The sequence below is a fragment of the Octopus sinensis genome, linkage group LG25 (assembly GCF_006345805.1).
Source record: "Octopus sinensis linkage group LG25, ASM634580v1, whole genome shotgun sequence".
Lineage (NCBI taxonomy): Eukaryota > Metazoa > Mollusca > Cephalopoda > Octopoda > Octopodidae > Octopus > Octopus sinensis.
In genome coordinates this window covers 6167495-6182494 of record NC_043021.1, presented here as the reverse complement: position 1 = coordinate 6182494, position 15000 = coordinate 6167495, and the positions used below count along the sequence as shown (strand labels likewise).

At 39.5% G+C, this 15000-nt stretch overlaps 1 protein-coding gene and 1 non-coding gene across 3 annotated transcripts in view; both read left to right on the top strand.

Moving 5' to 3' along the window:
• LOC115224278 (ADP-ribose pyrophosphatase, mitochondrial) overlaps window positions 1-15000 on the top strand; it is a 64643-nt gene that overhangs the window by 5830 nt on the left and 43813 nt on the right. Inside the window, exon 1 of one of the 2 annotated variants that reach the window (XM_029795092.2) lies at window positions 4210-4564. The exons of the other annotated variant lie outside the window; for it this stretch is intronic. The gene's annotated coding sequence lies outside the window, so the exon portion shown is untranslated. Of the gene's footprint in view, window positions 1-4209; window positions 4565-15000 lie in introns of those variants that run through there. 2 annotated transcript variants of the gene reach the window in all.
• On the top strand, window positions 8663-8781 carry LOC115224589. Its single transcript, XR_003882869.1, has one exon. It is a non-coding gene; the product is annotated as a 5S ribosomal RNA (ribosomal RNA).

Sequence of the window (15000 nt, the reverse complement as noted above, 5' to 3'; positions counted from 1 at the left end):
CCCTAAAACCATGAGATTTGCAGGAAATTTTGTATGCATAACAATTGGAACTTCAGAAGGGTCTGCACATAACCATCTGTCATTTCTTCGGTTAACTTTTTGATCTTGGTCAAAGTTTTTCTTGTTTGAGAAAAACCAAATCAAATCTTCTTCTGTTGGATTTTTCAGTTTGTTTAAGAGCCTTTTTAGATCTAATGTAGTGATTTTATTTTGCTTTTTCTGACTAATTGACCTTCCCTCATCATATAAGACTTATATCTGATATCTTTGTGGACAACATTTCTGACTGTTCCTTCTGACACATGGAGATCTTTTGCAATTGACCTCATGGACTTTCTGGGATTATAATCAATGGTTTATTGAACTTGCTGGATAAATTCAGGTGTTTCAGAGCATTTAGAATGCTTTTTATGCTTTGATACTGATGATACATTTCCATCTTTCATCTCCAGCCCCTTACAAACTTTGTAGACGAAAGATCTGGCAGCTTTTAAAAATCAAGATATTTCTAAATCGCTATGCTCAGCCTTTATAACCACAATAACAGCATGCCTCTTCATTTCTTGAGTAAGATGAGAGTCTACCATTATTATTTTCTGAAACAAAGATTATACAGAGTTAGCAAAAAATGCAGCAATGACCCAAAAATGGTATATCCTCAAATACCTTACACACCCTGTATATATTTAAAATATTTAATCCATAATTGTTAGTCTGACGAAATATAAATTGTGTTTCATCTATTTATACACTTCCATTCAACCATGTATGATGATTGTTAACATAGGCGCAGGAGTGGCTGTGTGGTAAGTAGCTTGCTAACCAACCACATGGTTCCAGGTTCAGTTCCACTGCGTGGCATCTTGGGCAAGTGTCTTCTGCTATAGCCCCGGGCCGACCAATGCCTTGTGAGTGGATTTGGTGGACGGAAACTGAAAGAAGCCTGTCGTATATATGTATATATATATATATATATATTTATGTGTGTGTGTGTTTGTGTGTCTGTGTTTGACCCTCTAGCATTGCTTGACAACCGATGCTGGTGTGTTTACGTCCCTGTCACTTAGCGGTTCGGCAAAAGAGACCGATAGAATAAGTACTGGGCTTACAAAGAATAAGTCCTGGGGTTGATTTGCTTGACTAAAGGTGGTGCTCCAGCATGGCCTGAGTCAAATGACTGAAACAAGTAAAAGAGAAAGAGAAAGAGATACCATTACACACACAGAAGCTTCTTTAAAACGGAACTAATTAGTAAAACGAATTCACTTCTATGAGATTAAATCTATTGTACAGTCTAATATATCCAATTTATTGCCTAATATATAGTTGTAGATTTTTTTTACTTTTTGATATATAAAGACTTATTGCACAACTATATATGGATGTGGTTAGAAGATTGCTTTGCAACTACAAGGTTTCTGGTTCAGTCCCACTGTATGGCATCTTGGGCAAGTACCTTCTACTATTGCTCTGTGAACTTAGCAGTTCTGGCAAAAGATGTTGATCGATTTCGATTTTGATTCTGATTCTCACTTGCCTCAACAGGTCTTCACAAGTAGAGTTTTGTGTCCCAAGAAGGAAAGGTATGCATAAGTGGACTGGCTACATCCCAAGTAGAAGCCATGGGTTATGGTCTCACTTGTCCTGCTGGGTCTTCTCACGCACAGCATACTTCCATAGGTCTCGGTCTCAGGTGAGACCTAAAGTTCGAAAGCCGTGCTTCACCACCTCGTCCCAGGTTTTCCTGGGTTTACCTCTTCCACAGGTTCCCTCAACTGCTAGGGTGTGGCACTTTTTCACACAACTATCTTCATCCATTCTCGTCACATGACCATACCAACGCAAACGTCTCTCTTGCACACCACAACTGATGCTTCTATATATATATATATATATATATATATAAATAAGGTGGCGAGCTGGCAGAAACGTTAGCACGCCGGGCGAAATTCATAGCCGTATTTCGTCTGCCGTTACGTTCTGAGTTCAAATTCCGTCAAGGTCGACTTTGCCTTTCATCCTTTCAGGGTCGATAAATAAAGTACCAGTTACGCACTGGGGTCGATGTAATCGACTTAATCCCTTTGTCTGTCCTTGTTTGTCCCCCTCTATATTTAGCCCCTTGTGGGCAATAAACAAATATATATATATATATATTATATATAGTATTAATAAAATAGATGGAATAAAAGATTTTATTCCATCTATTTTATTAATACTGTTACAACTGCCACTATAAAATTCCTGCAATAAATCTACGGATAACAACAGGTAATCAAAACTGTACCCGTGCTTTACTCAATATCTACATATACATTTTGTATAATTTCTCCATTATATATATATCATCATCATCATTTAACGTCCGCTTTCCATGCTAGCATGGGTTGGACGGTTCAACAGGGGTCTGGGGAGCCCGAAGGCTGCACCAGGCCAGTCAGATCTGGCAGTGTTTCTACAGCTGGATGCCCTTTCTAACGCCAACCACTCCGAGAGTGTAGTGGGTGATTTTATGTGCCACCGACACAGGTGCCAGACGAGGCTGGCGAACGGCCACGCTCGGATGGTGTTTTTTATGTGCCACCGACACAGGTGCCAGGCGAGGCTGGCAGACGGCCACGCTTGGATGGTTTTCTTGTGTGCCACAGGCACTGGTACCACAAAGATACAAATTCCATTGATGTTCATCTATTTTGATTTGTTTTGATTTGATATATATATATATATATATATATATATAAATAATAATAATAATAATAATAATAATAATAATAATAATAATAATAATAATGATAATAATAATAATATGAGGGAATCTAATACCAAACTTTCAGGGAAAAATTTATATATATAGTATGTAATTTTCTTTATATTTAATCTTTCTATAATATGTATTTTCTAGATGGTGTAATTTAATTTTTCATTATTGAATTGATAAAAGGTGGGTTTTTTTTCTATTTCATATATATATATTATATATATATATATATATAAAGTTAATCCAAACAAGAAAACAAAAACAAAAAAACAACAACGCAAGGACGTGGAACAAATAAAGTATTATTGGACGCTCAGGAAAGAAGGGAAGAAGGAGATGTATACAAAAAGAGAGAGAGAGAGAAGAGTATTGTAGTTCGCTTGAAGCACTGTGCATTGTTTGTGCCATTCAAGACAGGTTATATTTCACATACACACACACATATATATACTTTTATTTGTCATAAGACACCGCACCCATGCTGGGGCACCACCTCGAAGATTTAGTCGAATCAATCGACGCCTCTACTCATATTTTTTGAAGCCCGGTACTTAATTTATCGGTGTTGTTTACTAAACCGCTAAGTAACAGGGATATAAACACAACACTGGTTGTCAAGGGGTGGTGAGGGACAAACACAAACACACACACACATATATTATGGGCTTCTTTCAGTTTCCAAGGCTTTCGTCGGCCCAAGGCTATAGGAGACGGTGCCACACAGGGTACTCAGCCGTAACATGTGGTTGGGAAGCAAACTTCTTACTGCACTGCCATACCTGCATCTATCTATCTGTCTGTCTATTTGTCTATCTATCTATCTATCTATCTATCTCTTTCTTTCTCTCTCTCTCTCTCTCTCTCTCTCTCTATATATATATATATATAATATATATATATATATATATAATATGCTTACACAAATATACACATATATATACTTATATATACTCGCGCTCATTTTTATTTATATACATGTATACATACACACAAACACACACACACAAGGGCGTGTTTAAGCTCTAACTCCTTGCATGCTTACATATGTATAGATGTGTTTGTGTGTGTGTAGATAGATAGATAGATAGATAGATAGATAGATAGATAGATAGATAGATAGATTGATTGATTGATTGATTGATTGATTAATTGATAGATAGACAGAGAGAGAGAGAGAGAGAGAGAGAGAGAGAGGGGAAGGAAGGAAAGAGAGGGGGAAAGCGATAGAGAGACAGGCACATAGGTATAGCTATAAAGATTCACACAGCACACCCAGTTATTTATATAGTCCTATTTCGTGAGAGTAAAAGAGAAAGCAAACTTAGTCAATTCGGAGAATAAAACGAAAGAAAAGAAAACCATGTCACTTCACCCCTCTTCTCACGTACATTTATATATATAGGAGCAAGCGAGAGAGAGAGAGAGATAAAGATAGAGAGAGAGAGAGATTAGGCCGATTAAATTAATTAATCACCAGAACGACCGAAAGAGCGATTAGCACTTTCTTGCCCTTTCCACCCTCTCAACTTCTATCTCTGTGAACGTGTACGGGGGCACACAACCGTCCCAACTTTTTTTTGCCAGTTATGCAAAACGGGGTGTGTTAAATAATGATGTTGCCATGAAGAGAGAGACAGAGGAAACTAATTGAGCAGAGAGAGATATATAGAAAGATATAAACAACCATCTCACATTTCGCTCTGTTACTCACCATAGTGACAACAGACATTCCTCTCTTTACATTACAATGTATATTAAACGTATACACGCCTGAATTCCTACCGATCAAACCGCCTCTCCTCCCTTGTAAGTTAAAACTTTCTGCTTTCTAATTTATTCATGAATATTTCGAAATAATTTTAAAATAATATTATTTATTGATTTCAAAACCATGAATATATTCAATTTCTGAAAGGAAAAACGCACGGGTGTACACACACAAGTTCAAAGTCTGATGATAGCTTAGCTGGCCAAAACTTCGAAGTCACTGTCAATATTGCTATTAAAGAATATATATATATATTACCTTCGCCATTCTATCTATCTATCTATCTATCTTATATATATATTACCTTCGCTGTATATATATAATATATATATATATATATATATATATATATATATATATCATCTTACCTTCGCTGTGTGTATATATATATATATATATATATATGTAGCGAGGTAAGATATATATATATCTTACCTTCGCCATATCTATATCTATCTATCTATCTATATATATATTAATATATAATATATATATATATATATCTTACCCTCGCCATATATATATATATATATATATATATATATATTATAATATATATATATATTATGTATGTATGTATGTATGTATGTATATTTGGAGAGAGGATTTTTGTTTCTCAAATAGTTAAGATGAGAAAAGAACCTTTTTAGAAAGTCGAAAGGCACTACCCTTTGGAAAGAGATTTCACAAAATGTGGGTGGTTTTTTTCTCTTTGAGAAAAAAATATATTCTCTCCAAATACAACCGTATCAAGGAATTTCCAAAACGCTATATTATATATATATAATCACATTTATGTATGTCTCTGTGTGTGTGTGTATTCTAATATAAACAAACTCAACGGGAAGTAAATATACATTAGTAATTATGGGCATTCGATGTTTGTCATATGGGACGAATTTTTTGGTTCTACTAGATGGTTTTGGATAAGCACTACAATATCCCTTATTACACATATATATATATATATATATATATATATATATATATATATATATATATTATATATATATATTAGGGATTATATTATGTCTATCACTGTTTGAGGTTGCCTAATAGTGGTTTTATCTCTAATTTAATTTGAATATATATATATTTCGTCTGCCGTTCTTAGTTCGAATTCCGCCGAGGTCGACTTTGCCTTTCATCCTTTCGGGCTGAAAGGTAAAGTACCAGTTATGCACTGAGGTCGATGTAATCGACTTAATCCCTTTGTCTGTCCTTGTTTGTCCCCTCTATGTTTAGCTCCCCTGTGGGCAATAAAGAAAAAAAAATATCTATATATATTTCTTTACAACCCACAAGGGGCCAAACACAGAGGGGACAAACAAGGACAAAGGGATTAAGTCGATTACATCGACCCCAGTGGGTAACTGGTACTTAATTTATCGACCCCGAAAGGATGAAAGGCAAAGTCAACCTCGGCGGAAGCTCGCTAAACTGTCTAGTGGTTCCAGCATGTATTTAGATAAGTGACAGAAATTGATTTCCACGTATATGTGGTGATTTTTGTTTATTTTAGTACTTATATCTGCAGGCAAAGAATTGTATTTTAGTGTATATCTTTTTACTGAATTTTAGTTATTTGACTATGGGCATGATGAAGTACTAATTTCAAGGATTTAGTCGATCACACATTTCAGTCTGTTCCTTATTTTATCAATCTGTATATGAAGAAAACTTGGTTACCAAGACGAAGCTACTCTACCCCCAAGGTGCGATACGAGAAATAATGATAGATCCCATTATATGTTTTTTGGCATAACACCGTGTTCTCTTTTCGAAGCAGCACCGGTTTTCAGATAAGCGCAGACATTGACGTAGATCCATTTACGTTTGTAGCACGCTTATTGCACATTGCACTAATTTCCGCCCTCGTGGAATTGGTCAACCCGAACCTGCAGTAAAACACTGTGGAACCTGATTCCACCAACACCCACGCACATGTTTGTATGTATTTGTATCCACTCATATGTGCGTGTGCATTTACGTGGGTAGGCTGACAACTTCATATGCTGACGATGAAGGAGTGTTGCTAGAACCGAAATCTTGAATTAATTAAAAAAAAATTTGGCGATGTTTCGGTTGTCGTAGCACACGTTTCCGTCGATTTCCGTAAAAAACTTTTATTTTTTTACATAAGTAATGAGAGCGAAAGAGACTAAGAGGAAGCGATTTTATGACGAGGAAATTTCTCTTTGAAGTCCCGTGTGTGTGTGTTTGATGGGGTGTGGGAGACAGACAGTATGTTGTGTAAGTGAAGTGCTTCTGTTAGTGTGTGCGAAGAGACAGAGAGAGTAATGTGTGAAAGAGAGAGATAACTGAAATTTTTTACTCGGTGTATGTGTATATGTATGTCTGCATGTATGTGTGTGTGTGTGTATGTATCTATGTATGTGTGTGTGTATGTATGTATGTATGTATGGCCGATTCAGTGTTTACATTTTTTACGGAAATCGACGGAAACGTGCTACGACAACCGAAACATCGCCAAAAATTTTTTAAATAATATTTATTGATTTCAAAACCATGAATATATTCAATTTCTGAAGGGAAAACGCGCGTGTACACACACGTTCAAAGTCTGATGATAGCTTAGCTGGCCAAAACTTCGAAGTTTTGTCAAAAGAGACCGATAGAATAAGTACTGGGCTTACAAAGAATAAGTCCCGGGGTCGATTTGCTCGACTAAAGGCGGTGCTCCAGCATGGCCGCAGTCAAATGACTGAAACAAGTAAAAGAGAAAGAGTACAAGGGCCAGTCAGGCGGTTCTGGCAATGACTCTGTTTCTTTTATTACCCACAAGGGGCTAAACATAGAGGGGACAAACAAGGACAGACAAACGGTTTAAGTCGATTACATCGACCCCAGTGCGTAACTAACTGGTACTTAATTAATCGACCCCGGAAGGATGAAAGGCAAAGTCGATCTCGGTAGAATTTGAACCCAGAACGTTAGTGCAGACGAAGTACGGCTTCGCATTTCGCCCGGCGTGCTAACGTTTCTGCCAGCTTTTTATTAATATCTGCAGTTTCCTACAGGGTAAACTGACAACTGACTGTTCAAATGTAACTAGTAGTGACTTCTCTTGAAAATGGACAAAATTTCGCATCGTACTGTCATCAAGTACCTCCAGAAAAAAAGGCTTTAACTCCTAAAGACAGTCCTGCTGACATGGTTGCTAATTTAGTGGATAACGCTCCAGCTTTATCAAATGTACAGCAGTGGGCAACTGAATTTAGGAGATAACAGAGAGTCTTGAAGACGACCCCTGGACATCTTGAACTGCCACCACCGAGGAAAACATTAATCGTGTTTGCTACATGGTGATGGGTGACGGGCGATTGACTATAACTGAAATAGCCAATCCTATTCCGTGTGGGAGATGATAATATTCTGTCCAATGAACTTAGCATACTCTTTTACTTGTTTCAGTCATTTGACTGCGGCCATGCTGGAGCACAGCCTTTAGTCGAGCAAATCGACCCCGGGACTTATTCAGTGTAAGCCCAGTACTTACTCTATCGGTCTCTTTTGCCGAACCGCTAAGTGACGGGGACGTAAACACACCAGCATCGGTTGTCAAGCAATGCTAGGGGGACAAACACAGACACACAAATATATACACACACACTTATATATATATATATATACATATATACGACAGGCTTCTTTCAGTTTCCGTCTACCAAATCCACTCACAAGGCATTGGTCGGCCCGGGGCTATAGCAGAAGACACTTGTCCAAGATGCCACGCAGTGGGACTGAACCCGGAACCATGTGGTTGGTTAGCAAGCTACTTACCACACAGCCACTCCTGCTCGGTTGGTGCCACGTCATCCGACACCTGACCAAAGGCGTAGCAGCGTTATCACATCACGAGAAAATCTGACACTGCTGGAGGTAGATACAGCTGGTTTTCTTGAACGTATCCTAAGCCAGGATGAGTGCTGGATTCATCACTTTGAACCCAAAACAAAGAGACAATCCATGCATGTGGAAACACCTCTCCTTACCTGCTCCAAAGAAGACCAAAATCGTTTCATGTGCAAGGAAGGTAATGGCCGCAGTTTTGGGGGATGCAATAGGCACTGTTGGAAAAAAAAAAAACATAATTTTTAATATTTTATCACATGGCTTACGGCCATATCACGTTGAAAGCACTGGTTCTCGTCTGATCACCGAAGTCAAGCAACATCGAGTCTAGTTAGTACTTAGATGGGTGACCGCTTGGGAAACCTAGGTGCTGTAAGCATTCCGTTCCTTTATAGGCGCAGGAGTGACTGTGTGGTAGGTAGCTTGTTTACCAACCACACGGTTCCGGGTTCAGTCCCACTGCGTGGCACCTCGGGCAAGTGTCTTCTACTGTAGCCTCGGGCCGACCAAAGCCTTGTGAGTGGATTTGGTAGACGGAAACTGAAAGAAGCCCGTCGTATATATGTATATATATATATATATATATATGCGTGTTTGTGTGTCTGTGTTTGTCCCCCTAGCATTGCTTGACACCCGATGCTGGTGTGTTTATGTCCCCGTTACTTAGCGGTTCGGCAAAAAGAGACCGATAGAATAAGTACTGGGCTTACAAAAAGAATAAGTCCCGGGGTCGAGTTGCTCGATTAAAGGCGGTGCTCCAGCATGGCCGCAGTCAAATGACTGAAACAAGTAAAAGAGTAAAGAGTAAGAGTAATTATTTAATACAAAAGAATCTACTTGTAATCATAATTTAACGTCCGTTTTTCATGATGGCATGGGTCGGATGGTTTGACTGAAAACTGGTAAGTTGGGGAGCTACACCAAGTTCTGATCTGCTTTCACAAGGTTTCTATGGCAGGATGCCCTTCCTAATGCCAACCACTCTGAGAGTGTAGTGGGTGCTTTTTACGTGCCACCGGCATGGTTGCCATTGACTTGATGCTCTTTTATTAAGTACTGAGCACAAAAAAAAGTACATTATTGACTAAATAAAACAGAATTGAACCACTTTAATGAGAACCTTGTGCCTGGCGACTATGGCACCACACCTCACCACAGTTTTTCCCATGCTTCACAGGTAGGGTATTAGTTCTGTATTGGGAATCACTGATCTATAGTGCAACCTCTGTAAAATTTCATTAAAAAGTATGCATTTTTGAGAAAGTTATATGGAAGCGAAGTCGGTGGTAAAGATTGCTCTTCTGTAGTTATTCATAAGGAAACCTTGCACTAGTCTAGCATCTGTACTGAGTAAGACTGCTTGGCACATGAAATCCCAACACCAGAAATACCACTGCTTTCATAGTGTCAGGAACATGGGTGCTACAGCATTGATAAGAGCCATCATCGTTTTCTGGCTCCTCGCTACCTACAGGTATATGACAGCATCCCTTGTAGGAGTGTTATTTTGAGAAATTAAATTTAAATGTTGAAGTGAATATAACAGTTTTTGTGAGTGTTTTAAATGGCTTGTAAACACCTTCCACACTGCAATTGTTTTTGTTTCAGCACATGATCTGAGATCAGGTCGTTTGCTATGCAAGTACATCTCTGTAATAAATAAGTGTATCTCTCTATATATATTCTTTTACTTGTTTCAGTCATTTTGACTGTGGCCATGCTGAAGCACCACCTTTAGCCATACAAATCAACCCCAGGACTTATTCTTTGTAAGCCTAATACTTATTCTATCGTTCTCTTTTGCTGAACTGCTAAGTTACAGGGATGTAAACACACCAACATTGGTTGTCAAGCATTGGTTGGGGACAACACAGAAACATAAACACACACACACACACACATATACTAGCAGATATACCCAGTGTTGCCTGGGTTAAAGAGACTAATGAAATTTTAAAATGCCATCTAGATTACACAGGTCTCAACTGCTAGTAGCTGAGATACCAACTTTCTACATTAATAATTCTCCAACCCATCCCAGCATGGAACGCAGACATTAAGTGAAATGTTAATGTCAGTGTGCATACATGACAGAGTGTAAGCGCCCTGAGAGAAAAGTTGGATTTAAGAAGCATCAGATGTGGTGTGCAAGACAGACGACTGCACTGGTATGGTCATGCGTTGGAAATAAATGAGGTCAGCTGTGTGAAAAAGTGTCACACCCTAGCAGTTCAGGGAACCTGTGGAAGAGGTAGACCCTGGAAAACCTGGGACGAGGTGGTGAAGTACAACCTTCGAACATTGGACCTTACTGAAACTGAAGCAATGACTAGTGACTGAGACCTTTGGAGATATGCTGTGCTTGAGAAGACCCAGCAAGCCAAGTGAGACCATGGCCCATGGCCTATGCCAGTGGGTGAAACCAGCCCACTTATGAATACTCCTCATTCATTGGACAATAAACTTTGCTTGCGAAGACCTATTGAGGCAAGTGAAATCAAAATCGCTGACATGGCCGATGACAGTACTGCCTGATTGGTACTCGTACCAGTGGGACATTAAAAGCACATCTGAACGTGGGGTGTTACCGGCCCACTTATGAATACCCCTCATTCATTGGACAATGAACTTTGCTTGCGAAGACCTATTGAGGCAAGTGTAAACAAATAAAAATCACTGACGACAGTACCGCCTGATTGGCACTCGTGGCAGGGGATCATTAAAAGCACATCCAAGCATGATTGTTACCAAGGCCACAGATTGGCTCCCGTGCCGGTGGCACATGAAAAGCACAATTCTAGCACGATCGTTGCCTGTATCACTTTACCAGCATGTGCCACCAGCACATGAAAAGCAACATTCGAGCGTGGTTGTTGCCAGTGCCGCCGGACTGGCTTCCATGCAGATACACGTAGAAAACACCTTTTCAGCATGGTCATTGCCAGAACCGCCTGACTGGCCCTTGTACTCTTTCCCTTTCTCTTTTACTTGTTTCAGTCATTTGACTGTGGCCATGCTGGAGCACCGCCTTTAGTCGAGCAAATCGACCCCAGGACTTATTCTTTGTAAGCCCAGTACTTATTCTATCGGTGTCTTTTGCTGAACCGCTAAATGACGGGGACATAAACACACCAGTATCGGTTGTCAAGCAATGCTAGGGAGACAAACACAGACACACAAACACGCATACATATATATATACATATATACGACAGGCTTCTTTCAGTTTCCATCTACCAAATCCACTCACAAGGCATTGGTTGGCCCAAGGCTATAGTAGAAGACACTTGCCCAAGGTGCCACGTGGTTGGTAAACAAGCTACTTACCACACAGCCACTCCTGCGCCTAGAAATTATGTTAAAAACTGCCGTTCAAACCGAAAAGATCCCAGTTTTATGTTAGGAGGGATTGAATAAGGGAGAGATGTGTGTGTGTGTGTGTAAATGTGAGTTATTTTCAGGTAGTGTTTATGCGGAGGAATGGTGTAGGTGTGTGCGCTTAGTGTAGTGCATGTGTGTGTGTGTGTGGGGGGGTTATTGTGACGTAAATTAGTTGGGAATTGCGGGGGATGTGTGTGTGCGCGCATTTATATGTATTACGGGTTTCGTTTTACAACATTGAAAATTGATGACTATTTCATTGGAGTACATATGAAATGCAACTCAATAAAAACCTGTTAAGATCTGGTCGATTAGTTATATAAATACGGGTAGATAGATAAACAAACAGGAATAGATAGGCGAACACACAGATCAATAGATAAATAAACTGATATGCAGAAGTAAACAGGAATAGAGGGAGGTATTGAGATTAAATAAATAAATAAACTCTGCTAAATAGATCGATTGATTAAATACACGTACAGGAAGATAAACAAATAGGCAACTAGATAATGTGATAGACGGGTAAATGTATGGATGGGTTACTAAATTTGTAAATAAATAGATGCACAGCTAGACAAACAATCAGGTGGATTGATGGATTAAGGGGAACTTATGTGAGAAGGGTATAAACCGGAAAGAAAAAAAAGAAATCTGCTGCAAAAACATGTTTCTAGAACTTGGGAATAAGCCACAAGCTTTGAAGTTATAATGAGTGTGTGTGTATGTGTGTGGGTGTGTGTGGCGGGGTGTATCGTATAATCCTTAATTTCAGACCAGCTGTTTTTTTTTTTATTTACTTGTACTTGTTATAAAAAGATCGAATTCTTCTATCGAATGTCTTTGATCCTCATATTTTTCTAAGGGCTACACACATACACGTAACTTGGCGTCCGCACATACACACACAACACACACACAGAGGCACACACAGAGAGACTCACGCACACACACACAGACACGCGCACATACACACCTTTCTCTCTCTCTCTCTCTATCTATCTATCTATCTATCTCACCTCTCAAGCCAACGTGGTTGCTTCGACGTGGTTTTCCCACTGCAATAGCAGTTAATTCTCCCTCAAGTCACATCCTGCTACAATTATTATTATTTTTCTTTTTTTTTTTTTGACATATCGGTTAGTGTAAGTTTTTGACAATTCACTGAAAGTCAGGGCGATCAGACCCAGGAATGATACAGTAATAATAATCTCTCTCTTTCCCTCTCCCCCCATCTTCCATAATCTTCTCTCCTTACGCGAATATATCGTCATTTTCCTTTATATGTCTGAAAATACCATTAAAAAAAATCTCACCTGAATTACAACATTAAATATATTGAAGGAAGGCCCAATTCGTGTGTTTCCCATTCTATATTCCTTATAGTCATTCATACGTGTGTTTGTTCAGAATGGGTGCGGGCAAGTATTAAAACCTGTCATATCCCTTTCATTGAATGTGTATTTGTGTTGACATATACTCTCTCTTTTCACTCTTTTACTTGTTTCAGTCATTTGACTGCGGCCAAGCTGGAGCACCGCCTTTAGTCGAGCAACTCGACCCCGGGACTTATTCTTTTTGTAAGCCCAGAACTTATTCTATCGGTCTCTTTTGCCGAACCGCTAAGTGACGGGGACGTAAACACACCAGCATCGGTTGTCAAGCAATGCTAGGGGTACAAACACAGACACACAAACACACATATATATATATATATATATACATATATACGACAGGCTTCTTTCAGTTTCTGTCTACCAAATCCACTCACAAGGCATTGGTCGGCCCGGGGCTATAGCAGAAGACACTTACTTGCCCAAGATGCCACGCAGTGGAACTGAACCCGGAACCATGTGATTGGTTAGCAAGCTACTTACCACACAGCCACTCCATTCACACATATTCTGTTATTCTGTTACCAGTTTCACCCAGGGGCAGCGGCGAAGCTGGGGTTCCACCATTAATGCTATTGCTTGCTTATTTTAGACTCACTTCTTGGACCTATCACCAGAATCAGTTGGACAGAGCTTCCCTTTTTCGCGTTTCTTGCTCACCATTTCTGTTTTTCACACTAAAATCCCGATATCATCGTACTCTACGCCGTCTGAAAGGTATTTTAAAAAATATTTCCTACCTCTTTTCAGTCGTTACACTGAGGCCATTGCTGGGACACCGCCTTGAATGGGTTTTAGTCGAACGAATCGACCACATAAAGCCTGGCGCTTATTCTATCGGACCATTTGTCGAACCGCTAGATTAGGTGAACATACACAAACCAACTGGCTCTCGAACGGTGGCATGGGACAAACACATGCACAGTAATTCCCCCCCTCCATTTACACACACACATGGTGGGCCTTCGGTTTTTGTCTACCAAATCCAATCTACTCTCAAGGTGCCATGCAGTGGGACTGAACCCCGAACCATGTATTTGGCAAGCTTCTTACTACACAGCCAATCCTATATCTATATTTGTAGTAAATTTCATTAAACCATCCAATTTTTTGAAAGTTACAAGCAAAATCAGTGGGGCAGGTGTCACATTTTTGTAGGTATGCCTCTGTGTGTGTGTTGTGTGTGTGTGTGCCTGCATCATCTTCAGTGTAACGTCTGCCATTTCATGCTTGCACGGGTCAGATAGAATCTTCAGCCAGACTTTCTACAGCCGGATGCCCATCCTGTCGCCAACTCACGCCTGTTTCTCCATGACCTGCCGTTTCCAAAGAATATGAAAAAAAAAATGACACATCTTCTGCAACAGTGATGTTAATTTACCACTATTGCATAATGTCAAGGCAGAGACAGTAACGTGCGCTTGCACGCACACATGCGATGGGCTTCTTTCGGTTTCTGTTTACAAATCAATTCATTGATAAATATACTAACGACATAACAGATAATTTTTTGATGCCTCCAGAATACAAGAAAAAAAGAACTGCTGAACAAGCAGCACTCGATGCGGAATTGGACGATTCAGATATTTGTTTTTCACCTACTTCAGATTGTGGTTCTATGTCCACTGAAAGGCGTTAATTTCGTAAGGTATTTGGTTGTCGAGACCAATCTCCCCGTAGGTAACATGACCAGCTAATACATCGAAGTCTGATGCGTTGAACCAACTTGGTGTTCTGTTTACCCATGTGTATTCCCAAGTTCCGTCTGCTCTTAAGACGTTCCATCTTCCAGTGTTGTAGATGCTCATTAGTTCCTCTGCATT